The sequence below is a fragment of the Protopterus annectens genome, chromosome 4.part1 (genome assembly GCF_019279795.1).
Source record: "Protopterus annectens isolate FY-2018-M chromosome 4.part1, PAN1.0, whole genome shotgun sequence".
Classification (NCBI taxonomy): Eukaryota; Metazoa; Chordata; order Ceratodontiformes; family Protopteridae; genus Protopterus; species Protopterus annectens.
In genome coordinates, this window is record NC_056734.1 from 650,864,982 (window position 1) to 650,891,150 (window position 26,169).

The window sequence follows — 26,169 nt, forward strand, 5'->3', positions numbered from 1 at the left end:
TCTCTTGATTTCCTGTATTCTAATCATCTGAGAATTATACAGCATGCCTATATTTTTCATGGTCATATATTATGACATTGTATTATTTATTCTCTGATCCTCCAGGCTGACATGCAGTTTAAAAAAGAAAGTGGTTACTCCGATCAGTCACTGGAAAGGATCTGACTACCATACTTATTCAGTTAATGGTGATCAAGGTTCAACTAGCAGTAGGCTGGGAGATGTTGTAATGCACACATGCACACAGTTATATAATTATACTCACAGTACTAATCTGGTGGCCCATTGTATCTTTTCCATAGCATTTTGGCTGCCTATGATACTTGACACCAAAATGGCTACCAGTCTTGTAGAAACAAGTCCAGTTTCTCCAGGTGTTCCAGAGAGGAGGTATTCATATGTAAATTTGGCCCAGCTCATGCATACACACTGTAAAGGGGAGGATTTTTCCAATGAATGTCCAAACATACTGAAAACTGGCACTTCAGCTTGATATCCCTGCTGTATTGGTTGGCATTCACAAATGAAAACAGCTGTTTTGGTTCTGAATATGACTTCTTGTGCCATGTCTGGTGTTATTACAATGTGTATTAGTCTCAGATGAAACATTCATATTACAAAAGAGATCAAAGCAACAAGCACACTTTTGCACATTTGTTAAACTGATTTATATATTTTTTGTGATAAACATATTGTATCTCTAGGTCAATTAATGGAGAATGACCTAGTATGTTAAGACAGTTTTCAGTTGTCTCTAGACAAGCTTGTTGAAAACAAATGGAAGACTGCAATGGTTATCACTCAACAGAAAGGGAGGCTTTCATGGACCCATGAAACTAGTGATCCATAAATCTGACTAGTCTCATACACTGGGCCATGGAAGGAAATATCATGGATCTGATAAAACAATGACACTGGACTCTGCCCAGTTTAGTTTTGTCAAAGGAAACTTGTGCTTACTTAACCTAGTGGACTTCTTCAAAAATGTCAGCAATGCTGTGTGTTACTCTACCTATTCAGGCATGTCCAAAGGGCAGTTTCCGGTGTACTCCCCAGTCCAACTGGTGAATCTGGGCATTTTGAGGCAATGTTACAACTGCCTCATGTACACAGACAACCCTCTCCTCCTACCACCGAACATGAATATATGCGAGAGATGCAATTATACAGCCAAATTGGAGGCAAAGCTCTCTCAACCTAAGACTGGAACTGACAGTCAAGAGGAGAAGGGTAATACTTGCAACACACCAGTAGTCTCACATAGACCTAATAAACCAACACTGGCAAATAACACACATGAATATATGAAAACATACTTGGAGGCTCTAAATAAAAATCTGTAAAAGCAACAGAGACCTCCAAAGCAGACATCCAAGCAACCTCCACACCCCATCACCAACTATGAAAAACATACTTCACATAATCAATGTGCCACGCAATCACATACCTTAATGCAAAATAACATACCCAACACACTAGTAATAGGCAACTCTATAGTCAGGCACACTGATGTCCCACTAACTAGGCTGGACAAGGAGAAGGTTACAGTTAGCTGCCTGTCGGGTGCCAGGATCCGCCACATAACACAAGTACTCAGGTCACTCCAGAACAAGTACAAATACAACTCTGTCATTGTCCATGTTGGTGTGAATGACCTGAGACGTACCTCCCTGGACTACATGAAAAGAGACATGGAAGAGCTCCCTGATCATGTAGCCCAGGCCGGTATGACCTTGACCCTGAGTAGCATCCTGCCCTCATCAAGAATGATGCCACTGTATGAAGAAAAAATGATCAATTCCAACAACTGACTAAGTTTCTGGTGTCATTCAAAGGGGATGCAGTATCTGTCTGCCTGGGATGACATGCTCGACAAGCCACGTTGCTTCGCAAGAGATGACTTGCACCTGTCACCCTTAGGTTTTTGAATACTGGCCAATGATCTTGCCGTCCCCATAGTGCCTTTTTTAGGCAAGGCTCAAAAGACAAACCCACCACCATAAATAGCACAAGTAACCAAAAACTGAGGATAATGCTACTCAATGCCAGAAGTCTAAACCTCAAAATGCATGCACTCGAGGCACTCCTCAGTATGGAGAACATCGACATCTGTGCAGTAACAGAAACCTGGTTTAAGGCTACTGAGAGCACCCCAGCACTACTAGGCTATAACTCATACAATACCTTTCGGCCACAGAACCAGGACCGAAACACAAAAGGCGGGGGTGTATCCATATTCATCAAGGATACCCACACCTCCAGGTCAGTGGCGCAGCACAATGCATCAGAGATCACCCATGTGCAACTAACAATGGGCAAAACTGCAGTTCAAATTGTAGCTTGCTACAGATCACCTACCATGGCCCAGGACCCCCATTCAGCATTTCTGGAGACACAGGGAAATATGAAGGTCCTACCAAACACCTTAATACTGGGTGATTTCAATTACCCAAACATAAACTGGGATAACTACTCAAGTACTAACTCCCTTGCCCAACGCTTCCTAGAATTTATAAACTTGAATGCCCTGGATCAACTGGTCAACACCCCCACCAGAGGGAACAACATATTGAACCTGGCCATCACCAACATGGGCGACCGGCGTTCCACACCGAAAGTCAACCCCTTGCTGGTTAGATCAGTCCATAGACTAATCACTCTGGATATCCACATTCCACCCCCAACCACAATTAAGGAAACCACCATGAAAAACTTTTCAAAAGCAAACTTCACATTACTTAAGACCGAGGTGGAAAGGTTCACAGCCCCCATGCTAAAGGACAATGCTGTCCAAGCTGCTGAAATCTTTACAAGGGCACTCTATGAGGATTTGCAGGAATGCATGGATTGTGCTATCCCAAGTAAAACCAAGACTCACTCCTCCAAGAAAAGGAAACAGTCTGGTGGACCCCTGCCATAAACAAGATATACAACAGAAGGAGGAAACTAGTACAGAAAAGAGTAAAATCCCAAGAAGGAAAGACATCCCTGATCAGTATCAGCAAGAAACTACGATCCCTCATTAAATCATCCAAGGCTAGTTTCAAAAGAAAAATTGCCAATGACTCCAAAGATAACCACAAAGCTTTCTTTAGCTATGTCAAGAACCTAAGTGGAAACTCTCAGATCTGCTCTGAGTTAGTTCAGAATGGCACAAAATACACTGAACCGACTGATATTGCAAACATTCTGGCAGACAGGTTTAGTGCAAACTTCAGCCCCGTCTCACCCCCTAAAGGGCCCATTACCATACCAGAAGAATGTAGGGCCCCATCAATCACAGATTCACAGGTTAAAACAGCCCTATCCAAAGCCAAAAACACAGCTACAATGGGACCGGACAGTGTCCCAGGCTGTGTCTTACAAGAGCTCCAAAATGAACTAACCCCACACCTAAACACACTGTTCAAACTCAGCCTATCTACAGGCTATGTACCCACAGAGTGGTGCACAGCAACAGTTATCCCACTCAACGATGGTGGAGCCAGAGCAGACCCTGGGAACTATCACCCTATAAGCCTGACTAGCCTGGTCTGCAAGGCTATGGAACACATCACCATGGAACTCATTAACAGAGACATTGGGAATCTCCAAACCTTGGGCCCTACCCAGTTTGGCTTTGTTAAGGGCAGGTTTTGCCTCCTAAACCTGGTGGACTTCTTTGAGATGGTTACCAAGGCATTAGATGAGGGAAAGGAGGTCCACACAGCCTACCTAGACATCGCAAAGGCTTTCGACACTATTCTCCATTCTAGTATTATAGACCAGCTCACCAGCTTGAACATAATGATGGGTTGCCAACTGGCTTATGGATGGAACCCACATATTGAGAGTTACAGGCTCTACATCTGTCTCTAAAATGGTTACAAGTGGAATCCCCCAGGGCTCAGTCCTAGGACCCCTCCTGTTCGGTATATATTTCTCAGAGGCACAGGCAAGCATAGGAGGACTATGGCTGACCAGGTTCATAGACAACTGCAAACTAGGGGCCATAACTGATTCTCCGGCTGATACATACACCCTCCAGATGGGTCTCACTGAGACGGATACCTGGTGTCAAAATCATGGCCTCAAGCTAAATGCCAAAAAGTGCATAGTCTTCCCCTTTAGAAAAAACAAAGTACCTGCAAACTACCACATAGGTGGTAGTCCCCTAAATACAGAAAATGTAATAAGGGATCTGGGGAGCAAGTAGATAGTAATCTCTCCTTTGATAATCATATTGCCAAGGTGGTTAGAAAATCCTTCTATGTGGCCCACCTAATCACAAAAGGGTTCGCATCTAGAACAGAAGAGGTTATTGTGCCTCTCTACTCATCACTCATTAGACCCATCATAGAATACAATGCCCCATTTGGGATGTACCTTACAAGACACCTGCAACAGCTGCAAAGGCCACAAAAGTACCTCATCAAGAGGATTACTGGCCTCAAACAGATGCCCTATGCAGCCTGACTCAAGAAACTCCAGCTGTACTCGGTTGCATACCGCTTACTCAGAGGTGATCCCTGCCTGACATACAAGGCCATGTCCAACCCAGAATTGATGGACATGCTCCACTTGAGAAAAAAAACAAATCCCGGAGAGCCACATGCTCTAGAGATATAAACCTCACCACAACAATAAATAGGACATGCTGGAGGGATAGATTCCTATCTCAGAGACTCCCCATGCTTTGGAACAGGATTCCAATATACATCAGGCAGAGCCCCTCACTAACACTCCAAGAGAAACCTTGACAAGTAGATGGGAAACAGAAAATTTACCCCAGGGATCACTGCAGTGGCTCTGCTGGACAGTGGTGCAGGGAACTAATGGCTCTGCTGGACAGAGGCACAGGGAACTAATCTAAGGGGGTGGCGAAAGCCAAAACATTCTGGTTAGGCTTATAAATACCCTTGGGCAGATAGCCTAGTACTTACCTATGAACCTATGAACCTATGGCAAGACAGTGCACACTGCAACCCTTAGCCTGCCCAAGGCAGTCAACACAATATCAAAGTTGGGCATTGCAGATAAACTTAAAAAATTAGACACAGACCCATACATCACTTGATGGATACCCAAATGGCTAAGTGATAGAACACAAGATGTTAGGATAGAAAAGTCTACCTCCATAAAAACACCAGTCACTAACAAAGTCTGAAAAGGATAGGTGTCGTACCTTCTCCTTTTTGTCATCTTCTTCTCTGAAGTCAAGGGAAATGTCAAGGGCCTCTGGCTGGCCAAGTATACAGATGACTGCAAACTAGGCATGATCATTGAATCCCCTAAAGACAAATATACCCTTCAAGATGGCCTGACCCATACAAACAACTGGTAATAGACCCATGGACTAAAACTCTATGTGTAAAAATGCATAATAGTACCCTTTGGAAAGATGGCCACTCCTGGAAATGAACACATTGATAATACATCCCTAAGTGTAGACCCAGTGGTCAGGTATCAGGGATTTCATATTAGCAGTAAGCTGATATTTCACAACCATATGTCTACTGTGGTGAGAAAATCATTTGGACATTGTACAACTTATAAGTAAGGTACGGCATCCAGATCCAAGGAGTTCATTATTCCACTGTACGTAGCTCTCATCAGACCAATCAGTGAGTAAAATGCACCCTTCAGCATATAACTGACTAGGCATTTAAAACATCTTGAGAGTCCAGAGAAGTTCCTCACAAAAAGAATACAAGGAATAAAGAACAAGTCCTATGCAGACCATCTCAAAGTCCTTTCCATGTACTCAGTCTCGTATGGAATGCTGTATGGCGATCTATGTCTAGCCTACAAAGCATCCACTGATTCCACAGTGATAGAATATCTACAAAACAAATTCCATCAGAAGTGCCCATTCTAAGGACCTAAATCTTGTTTGTGACATAAACAGGATACATTGGCAGGACAGGTATAGGTCTCACAAATTTCCCTTTCTTTGGAACATATTTCCCATCATTATGAAACAAATCTCATCCATAACCCTAGTCAAACGTAACTTGGACCAATTGATAGGAAATTGCAGTTTTACCCCTTGTTTTGCACATATCACCATTCCTAGACTTCATCAACAGTACAGCAGACAGATACCTCAGTTTCTGACTACTGAAGAGTAAGCCATAACAGTTTCTCTATCTCTGCCATAAATATGGCAGCATTCCCGATGAGCCAGTTAATTTGCCAAATGCCTTTAGACTGAATACTTTTTTAACAAATAAGGTTTGCTGAGAACAACCTTTGGTGATTGTTGAAGATGAAGTTTTCTCTACTGTTGTGTGATGTGACTGTGGAGTTTGTTTATAGAAGTTAGGTTGTGTGGCGGTCTCCCCCGGCCCCCATATATGAGGTGCAGTGAGACTTGCCCGCCTGCATAAAAAGACTTATTTATGTTTCATTGGGTGTAGTTTTGGCAAAGCTTTTTTTCTGCATAAAGTATTTGCACTAAGGCATTCCACAAAGCAAAATGATTCACTATTTGCTGCAGGGTTGTGTATGTCTTCATTATGATATTGTAAATGCTTCTCTAAAATAAGCACAATGCATTTGCTGATATAATTGAATCATGCATGTTTTGACATAAGGAAGAAAAACAGTTGTACCATTTTCATTTTAACAGTTGATGATTTATTTTATAATTCCATATTGCATGTTAAAGTATTCAGCTGTTTATTTTTTTCTTTTTAAGATTAGCTATGGGTCAACAATTGAAATGTTAAGTGATAAGTATCAATTTCCATCATTTCTAAGGACAATACCAAATGATAAATTTCAATTCCCTGTCCTAGTCCATTTAGTCACACATTTTGGTTGGAAATGGATAGGGATTATAGCATCAGACAGTGAGTATGGCATTTTGGGTAGTCAAAATGTGAAAAGTGCTCTGGCACTCAATGGAGTTTGTACAGCTTTCACAGAAATAATTTCATCAAGTAATCCACAGAAAGGTATACATACCGCTATTGAGCTAATCAAGAAACTGTCAGTGACTGTTGTCATTGCGTATGCTACAATGAATGAGCTTGTGCCATTTATGGAAGAGATAGACAAACAGAATATTACAGGAAAAGTCTGGCTGGCAACAGCTGCTTGGATGTTCACTCCAATTTTTGCAATCAAAGAATTGTGGAAGATCCTTAATGGCACCTTAGGACTTGCAGTCCATAGAGGCCTGATTCCTGGACTCACTGAGTTTCTTCTTAGTCTCCACCCTTCTACATTTCCAGATGACATTTTCATTAGAGCTTTCTGGGAAAAAATATTTGCTTGTTATTGGTCAACTGACGCTCATTTACAGGGTGAAGATGGTAACAGAACACAAGTGCTTTGCACAGGTATAGAGAAGCTAGATAAATACTACCTGATGAAGTTTAATATGCTTGACTACAGATATGCGTATAATACCTATAAAGCAGTAAATGCATTAGCACTTGCCTTACATGGTCTGATCTCCTGCAAAATCAGCAATAGTCCCTTTGCTAACCGAACTTGTTCAAACATTGATAATTTCAAGCCATGGCAGGTAAGAGTATCCTTTTGTTAAATACACAAATATTTCTTTGATATGTGTGTGTATTCGTACATAATAAAGATTTGTTTGATTTGTATGAATATAAACTTTATGCAATCTGAAACTGCCAAACTTTCTTTACTTTGCAGATAGGTGTACTTAAACTATCAACTGCAAAGTTTTAGTTTGATTACTTTATCTACTTTAATTCATTTCTCTCTCTGCAGATACTTAGCAAGCATGATTATATCATATAGTTTAGCAAGACAGTAATTTGTGCTACACTTAAAATCACAATATCACAATTATAGTAATTAAAACAACCCTATGGTTTACAAAGTGCCCTTTTTAAAATCTTCATATTTATCTGGTATTACTTGTAATTCTAGAGATCATAAATGTGACACTCAGAATAGAGAGTCTTTTGCAATTTTAGGGACCATAACTGCAAATGTCAAAATAGAAAGTCTATTATTTTGGCAGTGGGAAGAATACAGCTAAATGTGAAAGTGGTCATCTCAGAAAAATCAACTACTTCATGGTACAGCGACCATGGAGCTCTAAAGTACAGTTAGGGAATAGTGAGTGACACAATTCCTCCTACAGAAATGCTTTAATGATGTAGCAGCAAATTCCAAACTTAACTTTCACAGTTATTTTTTGGAAGGTTTAGGAGTTACAGTTATATGTGCCCTACTTGTTACAGGGTGCCAGTTACCTAAAATGAGTCTAGTCCTATCTCCTTCTCTAAGATGACATTTCCAGATGTGCTGTCATGATGGCAACATTCTAATGACAGTATTGTATGGCTTTTGTTGGAGTCATAAGATGTGCAGTGGTGTATAATAAGCCACACTGTCAGTTTTGGCTGGAGTCATTCTGGAAGTATTTTCTGCCCATACAAGTTAATAAATAGACACATATTTTACTGTGTCCAGCATTATCTAGTACAATCCATTATCAGCATGCAAACAATCGGCTTATCTTATGGCAAAATGTCTCATAACCTAGAACAAAAGTAAAAGCCAACAAGTCTAATGCTTCTCTTCCAAAGACCTTATAGATTTTGAATTAATGGACATCGATTCACAGAATATGAAAAAAAAGAAACTTTCATCTGTGATATCAAAATTTTCTTTGTGATGTATTTTATATAGAAAACAAGATAACTCTTTCAAACTATAAACAACATGACATCTAAAATGCACATGCAGTAAAATCTTTCATTGGATGACAGAACAATCGCTAGGTTAGGACGATGGGTACTGAGTCTAGCAGAAGAGAATATGGGACAGTATTTGTGCTGGTAATTTCTGTATAGCCAAAAGCGGAAGAAATATAAGAATGTAAACATCTTATAAAGTATGGTTCCTCATTATGCATTGTTTGGCAGACAAAGGTATCCTGTATATCTATGTTTATAGTGTGCATTAGCTATTTTTATTGATGTTATGCAAGGATGATCAGGCTTTCGCTTTTTTTAATTTCTCCAAATCTTTTGGGTTTCTAATACCATGATGGGAATGAACCCCATTCCTATGTCAAAGTATGATTAAAGTTCATGAAATTAGTATTGTTTCAATTTTTGATGTCAGCCAGAAGTGCTCTTTGCAGCACCTGCAATGTGCCTAGTAATGACTCCTTCTACAATTTGTATGGAGTTACATGTATTGGTAACATCTAAACATGATTGTAGATTATTTTTTATAAGACCCATTGCTCCTACTACTATTGGAACTATCTAGGTATCTTTCTACCACATTGCTGTTGTTTCTGCCTGAAAATCCTGATATTTTATGACTTTGTGTCTCTCTGTACACAAGACACTGTAGTCACTGGGTGTGGCAATTTCAATGATCAATGCTACTTTTGTCTTCTTTTCTTGGGTCATTATATCTGCTTTTCTAGCATCTATCTTTTGAATGGTTGGTAATGGATGATCCCATGTGGATGGGTGGTTGGCATAGTAGTTAAGGTGTTTACCTTGCATACACAAGGTGCAGGGTTCAATTCTCACATGGGATAATTGGCTAGGCTTAAAATGTCCCACAAGGGCAGGTAGCCTAGTACTGATCTATGAACCAATGTGATGTAAACCTCATTATTTTCTTGAAGCTTTGTGGCTTTCCAGTGTTTTTCAGCCACTTCAGTACCATAATGTTTGCACAATTCCCAATGCAACAGTCTTGCCACATTATTAAGCCTTTCAGTATACAGTCCTTCTGCCATTAGTATGTCACAGCCAGCAGTGAGGTGTGCAACTGTTTCCAATTCTGTTTTACAAAACCTATATTTCTCAGTTTCTCCCACATGTTCAATGGACTTTGTAAACCAACAAGTAAGTGGCCCACTATCTTGTGCTGCCAATATTAACCTTTCATCTCTTGGTTTGTATTCACCTCTCCTTAACCATTCCTGCATTCATTCCTGATTAACATGAGGTTCTTCCAGAAGTTTTCTATACTTGCAACTATAGTTATGTATTTTCCACATTTCTTGCCTTCTCATCTGGTCCTTCACCTTATATTCTTTCTTTTTTTTTTTTGGCACAACATTCAGTTGCTGCCTGATTTTTATCTACTTGTGGTTTGATTTCCATTCCTGCTTGATGCCTATATGCTTCTGCTAGCCTAAGAAGGGAAGTCATCTTAGATTTATTCTCTTCATGTTTCAAAACTTTCACTACATTTGGGTCTTGTGTGCTCAGGAGATATATGTGGAGTCCCACGATTGCAGATGTATACATGTAATCAGTTTCAAGGAGGCCATTCCCTCCTTCAGAATGGGGAATATATAATCTTGGTATGTACTGATTTTTATAAATCATTTGGTAAGAATGAAACATGCTTCTTATTTTCCTATCTAATCTATCCATGTTTGGGTGCCAGTCAATCACTCCAATCACTCCAAAACTGTAAGTTAGGACAGGAAGAGCAAATTGCTTTATAGGTTCATAGGTTCATAGGTAGGTACTAGGCTATTGGCCCTAGGGCCTATAAAAGCCTAGCCAAAAAGGTACCCTGGCTTTTGCCACCCATGAAAATGATTTTCCTGTGCCCCTGTCAAGCAGAACCACAGAAGTGATCCCCAGGGTGAATTTCCTATTACCCATCCAATCATCAAGATTTTTCTTGAAGAGTGTTAATGAGGAGCTCTGTTTGACATAGAAAGGTAGTCTGTTCCAGAGTATGGGAAGTCTCTGGGACAGGAATCTATCCCTCCAGCATGTTCTGTTTATTGTGGTGACAAGGTTTAGGTCCCTAGAGTGTGTAGATTGGAGGGATTGGGATTTCTTTAAGTGGAGCATGTCCAACAGCTCTGGGTTAGACATAGCTTTGTATGTTAGGCAGAGATCGCCTATGAGTAGGAGATGTGCAACGGAGTAAAGTTGGAGTTTTTTGAGACGGTCTGCATAAAGCATCTGTTTGAGGCCAGTTATCCTCTTTGTGAGGTATTTCTGCGGCTTGGATTTTGTTCCTAGATGGCAATACTGTTTTCATGATTAATTTAAGCCTTTTATTCCTTACTAAGTTTTATTCACATTTGTTCATGTTCTATTGTTGATCCTTCATCAGTTCCCAAATATGTATATACTCCCTCTTGCTCAAGGTTTTTTATATCACATTCTTGTTCCAAACTGATGTTTTCTCGATGCTACAGTTTTCCTGCTTTAAAGGTTGCTTTTGCACATTTATGAAGACCAAATTACATTCTTATATCATCTGAAAATGTTCTGACAACTTACAGTTGTGCTTTCAGTTCCTCGTCTGATGAGCTATACAGTTTAAATCATTGACCAAAAGAAGTTGAGAAGTCTTTACACTTTGTTGTTTTCTGGGAGCCAAATTATAACCATGGCCTAAGCTGTTACGTCAACAGCTTAATGGGTTAAGGCCAAGGCAGAATAGCAACAGTGACAGAGAGTCACCCTGGAATATTCCCCTTTGAATTTTTATCCCTGGAATAATAATTTGTCCTTTATCATGGCTTAATTGCAAACTGGTCTGCCACTGTTTCATTTTAACTGTAATGTACTCAATCGGTGTAGGGTGTATCTTATACATATTTAAGCACTCTTTTATCCATGAATGTAAAATAATATCAAATACTTTTTTATAGTCAATCCATGCCATACTTAGATTCTTCCCCTTTTTACAGTTCTCCACTATGAGTTTATTTAACAACAAATAATCCTTGGTTCCATATGACTTTCTTTTATTGCCCTTTTGTTCTATTGCCATAACTGAGTTTTCTTCTAAATGACTATAAACTCTGTTGGCATCAATTCTAGCGTATAGTTTATATGTCGTTGGAAGGTAAGTTAATGATTTATCATTTTTAGGGTAGCTTGCAGGTTCACTCTTAAGTAGGACATTGTTTTTCCTGTTGTTAGCCAGGTTGGTGTCTGTTCGGGGTGCACATATAAATAGTTCTTACTCATGGCTAAATCTTCATGCAAAGATGTTAATACTTTTATCCAGAAGTTAGGTACTGCATCTGGGCCTGGGGTTTTCCAATAAGAGGCTTTTCTTAACTTTGTTTCAATCTCTCTGGCTATTTCATCCAGTTTCTTATATTGTATCTTTAAACTTCTTATCCTTTCTTTTACTTCTATCCATTTAGCAACCTTTTTACGTTCCAGAAGATCTTCATAAATACTTCTCCAAAATGTATCTAATTCTTTTTTTTTTTTGGTGGTCTTTCAATTCCTTTTACCATGTTTCCCATTTCTCTATAAAGCTTTTTTGTGTCATCAATAAATTGCTTATTTTGTATTTTTTCTTTATATTTATCTGTGTTTTCCACCTGTGATGAGATTTTAGTTTATTTGTGATAGTGCATGATAGATCCTGATCTGTTCTAATACTGTGCATTATTTTTATCGTGTCTATCTTTCTAAGTATTTTTGTTGATTCATTCCCTCTTCTATACTCTTCTAACAGTGACACTTCTTATCTTAATTGCTTTATAGTTTTCTCTATTCAATACTTGCATGATGGTATTCAATTTCTCCCCTTGCTTTCTCTCACTACCCTGTGTTCTTGTGGTAGAACTATATCAGTTATTAATTTAGGTGCACAGTAACATATCCTGTTTACTTCTGTTATAGCGCATAGATCTGTATGGACAGTCCTAATTACTGTGTTCATTTTATCAAACTTCTGACTTTTGGGATTTTATTGACCTTCTGCAGTCTACGTATTTTTTTCATTGATCTTAATGTGTCTAGCAATCTCTATTAGATCAAGCAACTCTTCTCTTAACTCGTTTTCTTCTAAACTGAGGGCACATTTTTTGTTTTCCATTTCCTGTGGGCATTCTATAGAAACTTCTATTGCATCTTCCTGTGGCACATTCTGTTCAATTTCATCCTGTGCCATCTTTTGCTCTGTCATAACTCCCTTTTTCTTAATTTCTCCAATTCTCCAGGCTTTCCAGTGTGTTGTGGTTAATGGGTACAGAGGGTAATGGATGGAAGGTAGGCTCATGTTATTCTGTGGATAATATTTTATTTGTGCTGAACAGAAGTGTATGTGTATAAAAGAATTTGTATACACTTCATACATCATCTGAAGACAATATAATATTCTTAAGAGAGACCTGAGTTTAGTTTACATTTTTAACAATCCTTGTAATTAACATCTGCTTCTGCATGTGTATATCTGGAGTTACAGTTGGCCTATAGCCAACATTAATAGCAAATGACTCTAGCAGTATACTAGAGGAAATAAGAGCCTTGTTTGTCATGACAGAAAAATTATAACAACTTATGGACTTTTATTATTGAGGATCTTTATTTCAAACCATAAGCAACAAGCCTACTGAGGAAAAATGTACTGTAAAGCCTTATGAAGGAGTGCCTGTGTCTAATCTCACAATGGGGAAGTTGACCAAAGGAAGGGGTTTTTAAAAATTCTCCTGAGGATTTATTTAATTTCCAATTACCAGCTAAAGTCATTTTTATGTATTTTGCTTTATCTTATTATAGAGCGATATAAGCCAAGATAAATAAAGGGCATAACATGACAGCCAGAGTGATATTGGAAATTTATATGGGGTTGTGGGTGCAAGGGTGGCCCTAAGAGAATTAAGGAGAGGAGGATGTAAAGGTGTATGAGAACTGATGTACAAGTAGCTGTAGAATTACCAGAGTGGTTAAGTGGGGACAGCAATTAGGAGATGAGATCAGCAGAAGACCAGGAGAACTACATTGTGGTATTGGCTGTTGTCTTGTAGATGGTGTGCAGTGTTTTGGAACTACTGTGTAGGTCATACAAGCCAATACAGTGTGAATATAGATGTCATAGAGCAGTGGTTAGTTCTAGAGTGTGTTTATTGGGGGGGTGGGTTATATCCATAGAATGTAGAAGGATGAATAATCTAGTTAAAGAGACATAGAGAGAGAGGTAATAATTTCTAGAATCATGAGGAAGAAGCTAGATGTAATGGTTTGACGGAGCTCAAGTTAAGTAGATGAGAAATGTGGAAAATGCAGCAGACAGGTTCTGTATTGGTATGTGAAGATATTATAAAGGAGGGGTTGGAAGAGGAAGGTGAGAGTGTTAACTAGGGAAGGAGGTGGATGCACACAGTAGAATAGGAGAAAAGGAGGTGTGAGTAAGTAGATGACCTAGATAATAATGATCAAAATGCAGGTGACAGTGGTCATATATTATTGCATATATATAAATAATGGTGGATAGTGGTCATATATTATTGCATATATATAAATAATGGTGGATAGTGGTCATATATTATTGCATATATATAAATAATGGTGGATAGTGGTCATATATTATTGCACATATATAAATAATGGTGGATAGTGGTCATATATTATTGCACATATATAAATAATGGTGGATAGTGGTCATATATTATTGCATATATATAAATAATGGTGGATAGTGGTCATATATTATTGCACATATATAAATAATGGTGGATAGTGGTCATATATTATTGCATATATATAAATAATGGTGGATAGTGGTCATATATTATTGCACATATATAAATAATGGTGGATAGTGGTCATATATTATTGCACATATATAAATAATGGTGGATAGTGGTCATATATTATTGCATATATATGAATAATGGTGGATAGTGGTCATATATTATTGCACATATATAAATAATGGTGGATAGTGGTCATATATTATTGCACATATATAAATAATGGTGGATAGTGGTCATATATTATTGCATATATATAAATAATGGTGGATAGTGGTCATATATTATTGCACATATATAAATAATGGTGGATAGTGGTCATATATTATTGCATATATATAAATAATGGTGGATAGTGGTCATATATTATTGCACATATATAAATAATGGTGGATAGTGGTAATATATTATTGCATATATATAAATAATGGTGGATAGTGGTCATATATTATTGCACATATATAAATAATGGTGGATAGTGGTCATATATTTTTGCACATATATAAATAATGGTGGATAGTGGTCATATATTATTGCATATATATATAAATAATGGTGGATAGTGGTCATATATTATTGCACATATATAATAATGGTGGATAGTGGTCATATATTATTGCACATATATAAATAATGGTGGATAGTGGTCATATATTGCACATATATAAATAATGGTGGATAGTGGTCATATATTATTGCATATATATAAATAATGGTGGATAGTGGTCATATATTATTGCACATATATAAATAATGGTGGATAGTGGTCATATATTATTGCATATATATAAATAATGGTGGATAGTGGTCATATATTATTGCATATATATAAATAATGGTGGATAGTGGTCATATATTATTGCACATATATCAATAATGGTGGAGAGCTTAGGGTTTGTGTGAAGGAGACAGAGGAAGTATAAAGTGAATGGGGTAGAATGATATGGACAACCTATTTCAATTTGATCATAAAACAAGAGACAGATAAATTATAACAGAAAATGGAATGTCATATCAAGTGACAGAAAATGAAAGAAGTGATAGATAGAAAAAGAGCATTTGGGATAAAGAGAACAAGATGAGGAAGAAAGACAGTAGGCATTCAGCAGGGTAAGTAAAATGCAGGTTAATAACCTGAATCTGATTATAGTAGAAGTGGAGATAATTTGGGGGGAGGAAGGTATCTTGAATAGGATGTTATCGGGTCATATTTTAGGAATACTGGCATGGAAAGGTAGAAATGAAAGAATAATCAGCTTGAGATGGTGCCCTTATAAGAGAAGGGCAGAACAGCTGGAGAAATGGCTACAGGGAATAATGAAATGTGTTACTGATGCAAATCAGTATAAAAAAGATAAAGTGGGAAAATAGAACTGGGTGGAATCAAGTCAGCAATGAGAGCAGAAAAAGGGATACAAGGAACAGTGAATAAAATGTGTATTAATAGGGTAGAGGAGGGGGTGCAGATTTGAGGAAAAGTAGAAGTTATGAGCTAAAAATGATGGAAATGAAGCTCAAGTTAGGCAGGTTATGTGTCTGAAAGAAGAATTAAGTTTAGTGGAAGAAGGTCACTTGAAGACAGAGTTGGAATTAAGGGGGCACTGTGATGAAGACAGAGGGTGGTTGAAGGTATGTTGTTAAAATGGAAGGCGAAAAAGAAGAAAATAATTGTAGATTGCCAAAATCAAAACAAAGAAGTTAAATATAGCAATTTCTAAGTATTTTCATACCTTAGAACAGACTTTTACAATGACATACAGGATATGGGGATCGTGTTTAGAGAATGGTGGGGTCCAGTACTGGGCTACAAGAAGAAGAAAATGAGTCATAGAAAAACTGGGACAGGAGAATTGATGCCTCAATAAGACATGCAAAAGTTGGAAAAAAAGGAGGCTAGACATTTTCCCAATATGATTTTATAAGACATTAGTACCACCAATAGAAAAAGAGTGACAGAAATATTCAGCAATGTAGTGATTGGAGGAATGGTCCCTAGATGCTCGGAAGAGGTGGAGATGGTGTTATTTTATGAGGTGGTCAGAAAAGGAAAATCCAATGAATTACAGACCATTATCTTTCTTCAATGCAGGAGTTAAATTGTTGGCTAAGGTTCTAGTAGGTAAGTCAGATGCATACTCCACTCCACTAACTTGCCCTCATTTCCCACCCGCCCCCAGCACCTCTACACCTATACTCCAGATAACCACACCCACTCCCTAACCATCCAATCCAGCCATTCCAGCGCCAACCAATCAAACCTTCTCACAAGCCACCCCCTACCTATCACTACTCATCTCCCACACCTCTCCCACTATACTCTGCCCAACCTACCTCTCCATCTATTCAGTATCATATCCACTCTCCAACTATTGCAAACCTCACCATGCTTCCTAAACCTATCTCCTTCTTATTTCAAATACTCCTTATTTTCAACTTATCCTATATTTACTATCTCACCCAAACCCTATCCATCAACCATTCACTAACTTTTCACACTACCTACCCACTTCCAAAACCACCCTCACACACATCAATCCTTATATCCCCCACCTATATCCCATCACAAAACATCTACTGTTTCCCTACAAACTAATTTCTCCCTATAAGCAGTCTGTTCCCTCAACCACCTGTCATACCCTTACAAATCTCATGACACTCTACTCTGATAATAAGCTGTCCAATCACCTCCTCAGCCTAATTCACCAGGTAACTACCATCCTTTTTTCTGGTGACATACACCCTAACCCAGGCCCCCATACCCCCTCCTCAACATCCAGACCCATGCTATTCACCTCTCTAAATGCTCAAAGCATAGCCAACAAAATCCCCAACCTCCATGCCTGGCTTCTCTACAATCAACCAAATATCCTGTCTATTTCTGAAACCTGGTTAAAATCTCACATAAAGGAATCAGAAATAACAACCCCAACTAATTTATCATCAGAAAAGATAGAACCCACAGAAAATGTGGAGCAGTAGCTCTCCTATACTCATCCGCCCTATATGTTACCCCTTATACTAAACCTATTCCCCAATTCAAAAACACCAAAATATTTTTGGCCCTACTTCAACTAAATAAACACAAATACATATGCATAGTCTCTCTATACATTCTCCCTGGGGACAACATCTCTGTGCTCAAAGATATTCTCTCTTGGCTGCCCACCAACATTAGTAATGACACAATAATCTTGGGTCCCCCCACAAACTCCATAGCATTAACCTTTATAATTTCTCTCAGCTAATCAATTCTACTACTAGACCCTCTAAAAACCTCTCCACTGGTAGTATCCTAGACTGGGTCTTAGTTTCTCATCTTCATTATTTTTCCAATAATGGCGCACTTCCCAGCTACCTCAGTAACCACCTCCCCAAATTTGCCCACTGCCTTCCTTCTCCCTTACAAATATCTCATAACTATATTTCCACTCCTTCCCTAAAGAACTTTAATCCCAGTACCTTCTCGACCTCACTAAAATCAATAAACTGGAGCCCTCTGAAAACTCTCCCTCTGGATAACGCCATATCCTACTTCAACTTAACATTCTTAAACCTCCTAGATTCATATGCCCCTCTAAAAACTTAAAGAATAAAAAGCAAAACTGCCCCATGGCTAACCAAGGACACACTAGCTGCCATGCACCTTATAGACAAAGCTTGGGCATGCCACCAGAAAAATAAACCCCCTCCACCCTTAATGACTATAAAATGGTCCGCAACAAAGTCAAAAAGCTTATTATAGCAGACTGCAAAGCTTATTTCTCCATACTACAAAACTAGCCATAAAGCAAATCCTAGAAAATTCTGTAATGGGATCTCCACCCTCCTTAATCCTGGCAAAAAAGAAAACCCTTGTTCTGACCCCAATGCTCTAGATATAGATCTGGCCACTCAATTTCACTCTTTCTTCATCAACTCAGTTAACAAACTTACCTCATCCTTCACAAAAATACTACTCCGCCTACTACTACGACCTCTCCCCTATCCTCCCCTTCCCGTTCACTCTCAAATATCTCCACCTCTCAAACTCCTCCTTTCTCTATAAAACCCATTCCCACATCCACCATAAAAAAACTTCTCCAGAAACTGAAACCCTGCTCCAGTGCCCCCAACAACATTCCTTCATACTTTCTTAGTATAGCCGCCAAAGCCATTGCCTTCCCCATCTCTATTTTAATCAATTGCTCTATCCAAGAAGGTTATGTACCCCAACTTTGGAAAATGGCCTTCGTCTTACCCCTTCACAAAGGGGGCAACAACAATAATATCACAAATTTCTGTCCCATTGTGATCTTAACCCCCATCTCCAAAATTCTTGAAAAATGCATCCATCTACAACTCCTACCCTGTCTCATACACAGCAACTTACTAACTCCCACACAGCATGGTTTCAGACCAGGCCACAGCACTACCACTGATCTTCTGTCTTTCCTCAAAACTGTCAACAAAGCCCGTGACTCTGGCTTTACTGTATCTACACTCCTACTGGACCTCTCTAAGGCCTTTGATACCATCTCTCACAACCTTCTCCTAACTAAACTCTCTAATCTAAACCTATCTCTTTCCTCTCTCAACTGGTTCTCCAGTTACCTTTCAAATAAGCAACAAGCAGTTCAATGGAAAAAAGCCACCTCCCCATTTCTCAGCACACCCACAGGTGTACCACAAGGCTCCATACTGTGTCCCCTCCTGTTTAATATTTTCATAAATGATTTTCACCACTCAATCCCTAACACAAATCTTATCTAATATGCAGACGATTCAACTATAATCTGTTCTGCCACCTCTATCCCCACTCTCTTAAAACTAACCCAAGACGCTTTTTCTACCACTGAACAGTGGAAGAAAGACAATCACCTAGCACTCAATGCCTCAAAAACCAAACATGTTATTTACCCCTTCTAAAACAACCACTATAGATAAAAACTCATTCTCCATCACCAGCCACAACAATACAGCTCTCAAAGTCGTACCTGTGGCCAAACTATTAGGTGTCCTCATTGATGATCAGCTTAAATTCAATTCCCACATACAAATAAGCATAAAAAACACCAGAAACTTTTTATGCTCTACCACCATTGTTGCTACCTCACTCCCTTTACCAAGTTCACTCACTCTACCACATTCCTCATCCCTTCTCTCCTATATGGTGCCCCACTCCTAACTAACCTACAATCCACACTTAAGTCAAAACTCTCCTCCTGCTATAATAAGATTGCCAAGTTTGCCACCAGCCACATATCTTCTACCCATCACTGTGTTGCCCTTCACAAACTAAATCAGCTAGAGCTACCCAATTATCTCACCTACATTCAACTCACTCATGTTCACAAACTACTTTTTAGCCCCTCCCTCTGTCCCTCCCTATCCTCATTCCTTAAAATGCACCTTCCAGAAAGATCCTTAGGATCCAACAATCAAAACTTTATAGAATTGCATAAACCCACCCACCCCCTGGCAAAAATCTCCTATGCTTTGCCCTTGTGCGTCAGTGGAACTCCCTACCACCATCCATCCATACCATTTCTAGTCACCCTTCCTTCAAAACCTTACTTCACTCACAACTAACATCTCTCTGGGAATGCTCCTGCTCCCATCCCACATAACCTCTTCTCCTCTCTATACCTCAGACATCTCATGCACTCCAGAGTCCTATTATTTTCCTCATAAAGTACTAGCAAGAATTTATAACAATTCTTATTTTTCTTAACCTTAATTGTTTGTTTCATATTGTATCTTTAAATACTATGATCTTAGTTGTACTTCCGTATTTACTGTTAGATAATTAGTTGTTTATAACTTTTGTTATTGTGGATCTTTTCTCCTCAGTACTCCACTGAAAATGGGTTCTTCTTGGCCCAATGGACCATCCTGGCAAACAAACCGCAAATAAATAAAAAAAGGTGTCTGGAGATTCATATGTAAGTCTTTTTAATGAATGATCATTGAAAGATCACAGTAGATTATCACTAGATATACAGGAAGGGAAGAAAGGGTAAAGGGTTGGAAAACAGATTGGTCTTAATGAATATTCAGAGTGATTTTGACTTACTAAACTGTCCTTTATGATACACTTATTTCAACAAGTCAAAAAAGATGTAAGGATGGATAAAGATAGTATGCATGAAATACGATTAAGATAAGTTGAGAACTTTCTCTGAAAGGAATGTTGGACCAAAGAATGATGTGGGTGCCCTTGTTGCCAGGGATATTTTATTGGCTATAGAGAAGAATTGCTAGAAGAATCAGAAGAAAGATGGAAACAGAGCAATGCCAGTCTATTGGCTGATATCCCTGTAATTTTATTATAACATGTGAAATGGGTGCTACTATAAGTAGTGGAATAATATGATGAATTTGGAATGGAACTGGGGCTTATAAACCATCAACACTATGGATTTTAATTCAAACTAATAAAGGAGCTGAGACTCCTTTGTTTGGAAAGAGGGACAATATCAATGGAAAGGGTATATCCTAGAATAGATGAGATCAAGAACGGGAATTAGATTGAGTTTAGGGATATAATCAGTGGACTGATAAACAAAGAGGATCAAGGACTTTGGGTTGAGACTAGTTGTGGATAATTTGATGGCATTACCACTAGCTATACACTTGTTGCATCATGTCACTTCATCATTACGGGATAGGTGTTTGACATTTAGAAGATTTGGAATAGATTTGTATGGAGGTGAAAGAGAAATAAGACAGAAATGCTAGAATGCAGGCAAGATAGGAACTGGGAAGAGTGGTATGCTGAATTTAGTATGATATGCAATATTGATTAATGTAGCTCAGAGGCTTAGAGAAGAGGAAGATGTCATACTGTGATGGAAGGATTGGGGACACAATATGGAGGGGCAGCAGAAGAGCAGGAGAAACACCACAGGTTCATATCATTATGAGGAGAATTGTGGGGGTAATAATGAATAAAAGGAGACCAAATGTGGTAATAAACAAAATACAAAAACATTTTTTCTGAAGTGTATTGCAGAGGTGCAATACTAAAGACTGAGGATTGAAGAGAACTTATAGGAAAAAGGAGAGAGGTGGCATTCAAAATATTTAAACTGCTACATGAAGATTATGGTTTGGAAGATGGGGACTGGCTGACATATATTGGAGTAATGAATGAATTCCAGAAAAGAAGGAGGAAAGGAATGGAAGCCAGAGGAAAGAGTAGTGGAATCCTTTAAATGTGGCATAGGAAAGAAAAGGGAAAAAAAGGACTTTCTCAGCTTTATAAGAATGTATTTAAGGATGTGGGTAATAGTGACAAGGAAAATCTGTGGAAAAGGGGAAGGCAGGAAACTGAGATGTGAAAGAAACAAAACAAATATGGCAGGAGGTGTGAGATACAGGAAAGTGGTAAAGGGTGGCAGATTTGTTGCAGGGCCTACATTTCAGATTACTGTATCAATGGTATAAAATACTGAAATGGATTTTTAAGGGAATGGCAAAAGGATGTTCCTAGGTGTTAGCAATGTGGGGAGCAGGAAGCTTGGAGCTTGCATATTTGGTGGCAAGATAGACATTTAAAATACCCAGGCTGCATATTTCACATGGTTTTTCCCCATTGGTTAATTTGTTTCTTGAGAGATAGTTAAATATTCAGATTTTAACTGTGGCCTTGTCTTTTCTGATAAGACTCAAGACTTGCAAATAATTCAAGCACTGTTGGTAACTCCCTGCTCGTGAGGAATAGACCCTGTTAGTTAACAGCCTGCATATCATTGCTGGAACCTGTGTCTAACAGAGCTCGTTTCAAACTATCTGGAAATATACAGAGCTAAGTATGTTTGTTTGGTTCTTCAGAATTGTGTACTGTAAATTGTTGCTGGACTAATTTTATTCAGAGTTGTGCACTGTTATTCTTGATTCTCTGTATAGTTTTTCAGATCTCTGCTGAAAGTGTTTTGTCCCACCTCCCCCTATTTTCTGCTGTGTCTTAAGTTGGTATATGTAAATTGTTGCTGGACTAATTTTATTCAGAGTTGTGCCCTGTTATTTTTAATTCACTGTATAGTTTTTCAGATCTCTGCTGAAAGTGTTTTGTCCGACCTACCCACCTTCCCTATTTCTTGTTTGTTGTTTAAATTTGGTGGCTTTTGCAGTCACCCACCCCACTGTAGATTTGATCTGGGACACTCCCCCCAGTCCCATCTCTTTACCACAATCTACCTAATGCACTCCTTCTGCACTTGTTTTTAGTCGTTTTTAATTTAATTGCATTTTTTAAACTGTGTTTGGTCTAATATTGCAACATACTCAAGTGTGCTAGCTTGCACTGCATTTGAATTGTTTTTACTGCTGTTTTAGCAACTTTTCTGTAAAACAAAAAAACTGTAAGCCTGTTTCCTACCTTTCCTTTAACTAGTTTAGCCCAGATACACATTTTCTGTATCCAGAACTATATATCAGCTTCTGAGCCCGCCCCCAAGCCTTTCTGTGTTGGAGGGAAGCTTTCTAGCTTGTCAGTGGGAGTGGTAAGCACTAGGTAACCTGTCTACCACATAAGAAGTGGTTCTGGCCCAGAAATTGTAGTTAGTTGGCCATCTGGCCAATCTTTTCCATCTCTCTCAACTTTCTGATTTGAAAGCTTGTATTTGCGCTTGTTTCTTTCCTGTAAGTAGTCTAGTGCAGATACAGATTCTTAGTTTTAGTACTTGAATTTGCTTATTCATGCTTAGCACTTGTTCAGAACTTGTTGTAAGTATTAAATAAGCTACTAATTACTATAGCACTAAACCTTCCTCATTACCTAGAGGAAAACAGTTTTTGCACTTACTTTCCCTCACTTGCTTAGAGAAAAACAGCTCTTGTACTAACTTTCCTCACTTATCTAGAGGAAAATAGTTTTTTTATTCAGGCATGTCCAAGGGTCAGCTCCCAGTGTTCTCTCCTGTCTATCTGATGAATCTCGGTATCTAGGGGCAATGTAGAAATTGCCTCATGTACACAGACAACCCTCTCCTCCTACCACCCAACACTACAATCTGTGAGAGATGCATTTATCTAGCCAAACTGGAGGTAAAGCTCTCTCCAACTAAGACTGAACTTGACATTCAAGAGGAGAAGTTGAACACTTGCACAACACCAAACATATCACATAGTTTGACTAAATCTACACCACCAAAATCCACACATAGAAACACAAAAACAATCGCGGAAGCTCTCAGTAATAATCTGCCTAAGCAACAGAGACCTCCAAAGCAGAAACGCAAGCAGCTTCCACCCCCCAACACAACCCAAATGACACATAGCCCACAGACTCAGTGTGCCACTCAACCACAGCCAATAAGGCAAAATAACGTATCCAACACACTAGTCATAGGTGACTCTATAGTCAGGCACACTGATGTCCTACTCACCTGGCTAAACAAGGAGAAAGTTACTGTCAGCTGCCTGTCAGGTGCCAGGATCCACCACATAACCCATGCACTCAGGTGATTCCACAACAACTACAAATATGACTCTGTCATTGTCCATGTTGGTGTGAATGACCTGAGATATACCTCCCTGGACTACATGAAATGAGACATGGAAGAGCTCTCCAGTCTTGTAGCCCAGGCAGGTATGACCCTAGCCTTGAGTAGCATTCTGCCTTCGCCCAGAATGATATCGCAGTACAAGGACAAAATGATTGACTTCAACAATTGGCTAAGCTTCTGGTTTTGTTCTAAGGGGATCCAATATCTGCCTGCTTGGGATGACATGGTTGACAGACCATGATGCTTTGCCAGAGATGGCCTGCACCTGTCACCCCTGGAATTCCGGATACTGGCTAAGGCTCTTGCTGCCCTTATAGTGCCTTTTTTAGGCAAGGTTCAAATGACAAATTCACCACCATAACAGGAACAGGCAAGCAAAAACTGAGGGTAATGCTACTCAATGCTAGAAGTCTAAACCTCAAAATGCACTCCCTCAAGGCACTCCTTAAAATGGAGAACATCGATATCTGTGCAGTGACTGAGACCTGGTTCAAGGCTCCAGATAGCACCCCTGCATTATCAGGATATAACTCATACCACACTTTTCAGCCACCTAACCTGGACCAGAACACCAAAGGCAGAGGTGTGTCCATATTCATTAAGGATATCCACACCTCCAGGCTAGTTGCTCAGCATAATACATCCAAGGTTATCCAAGTGCAACTAACTCTGGGCAAAACTGCAATCCAAATTGTAGCTTGCTACAGATCCCCCACCATGCCCCAGGATTCACATTCCTCTTTTCTTGATGTACTGGAAAATATTAGGGTTCAACCAAACACCCTAATAATGGGTGATTTCAACTACCCCACCATTAACTGGGAAAACTACTCATGTACCAACTCCTTCACATAACGCTTTCTGGAATTCATAAACTTCAATGCCCTGGATCAACTTATCCACACCCCCACCAGGGGCAACAATATCCTAGACCTAGTCATTACCAACATGAGGGACCGGTGTTCCACACTTGAAGTCAACTCCTCATTGGTCCGATCCGACTATAAGCTAATCACCCTTGATATCCACATCCCGCCCCCACCCCCCATTAAGGAAACCATGGTAAAACATTTCTCCAAAGCCAACTTCATGCTTCTTAAGACAGAAGTGGTGAACTTCATGACACCCATGAGGATGGACAATACAGTTATGACTGCTGAATCCTACGCAAATGCACTCTATTAGCACTTACACGAGTGCATGGATCATGCTATCCCAAACAGAACCAAGATGCTATCCTCCAAAAAAAGGAAGCCAATCTGGTGGTCCTCTACCATAAACAAACTGTACAACAGAAGGAAGAAATTGTTGCAAAAGAGAGTAAAATCCCATGAGTGGAGGAGCTCCATGGTCAGCCTTAGTAAGAAGCTGAGCTCCCATATAAGATCCTCCAAAGCTAGCTACGAAAACAAAATTGCCACTTTTTCTAAGGAAAACCACAAAGTATTCTACAGCTATGTCAAGAATCTCAATGGCAACACCCAGATTTGCTCTGAGTTACAGCACAACGGCACGAAAATTATAGAACCAACTGATATTGCCAACATCCTGGCAGATCGGTTCAGTGCTAACTTTACCCCCCCTCTCACCCCCTAAAGGGCCCATATCTATACAGGAAGAATGCAGACTCTGTGTAATCACAACTATGCAGGTAAAAGCTGCACTCTCTAAAGCCAAAGACACAGCATCCATGGGACTGGACAACATCCCAGGCTGCATTTTACACGAACTTCAGAAAGAACTGGCTCCCCAGCTAAGCACCATGTTCAGTCATAGCCTCACTTCAGGCTTTGTGCCCACTGAATGGCATTCAGCAACAGTTATCCCACTCCACAAAGGGGGAGCCACCACTAATCCCTGGAACTATCGCCCTATTAGCCTGACGAGCCTGGTCTGCAAGGCCATGGAACGTATCATCATGGAACTCATAAACAAAGACATTGTTAACCTCCAAACTCTGGATCCCACCCAGTTCGGGTTTGTGAAAGGCAGATCATGTCTCCTGAACCTGATCAACTTCTTTGAGACAGTCACCAAAGCCATAGATGAGGGTAAGGTGGTTCACACAGCCTATCTTGACCTCGCCAAGGCTTTCAACTCCATCCCCCATTCTGGAATTATAGCTAAACTCACTAAACTAGGTATAAATCCCAACATCACAAGATGGGTTGCCAAATGGCTCACTGACAGAACCCACAATGTAAACGTTACACACTC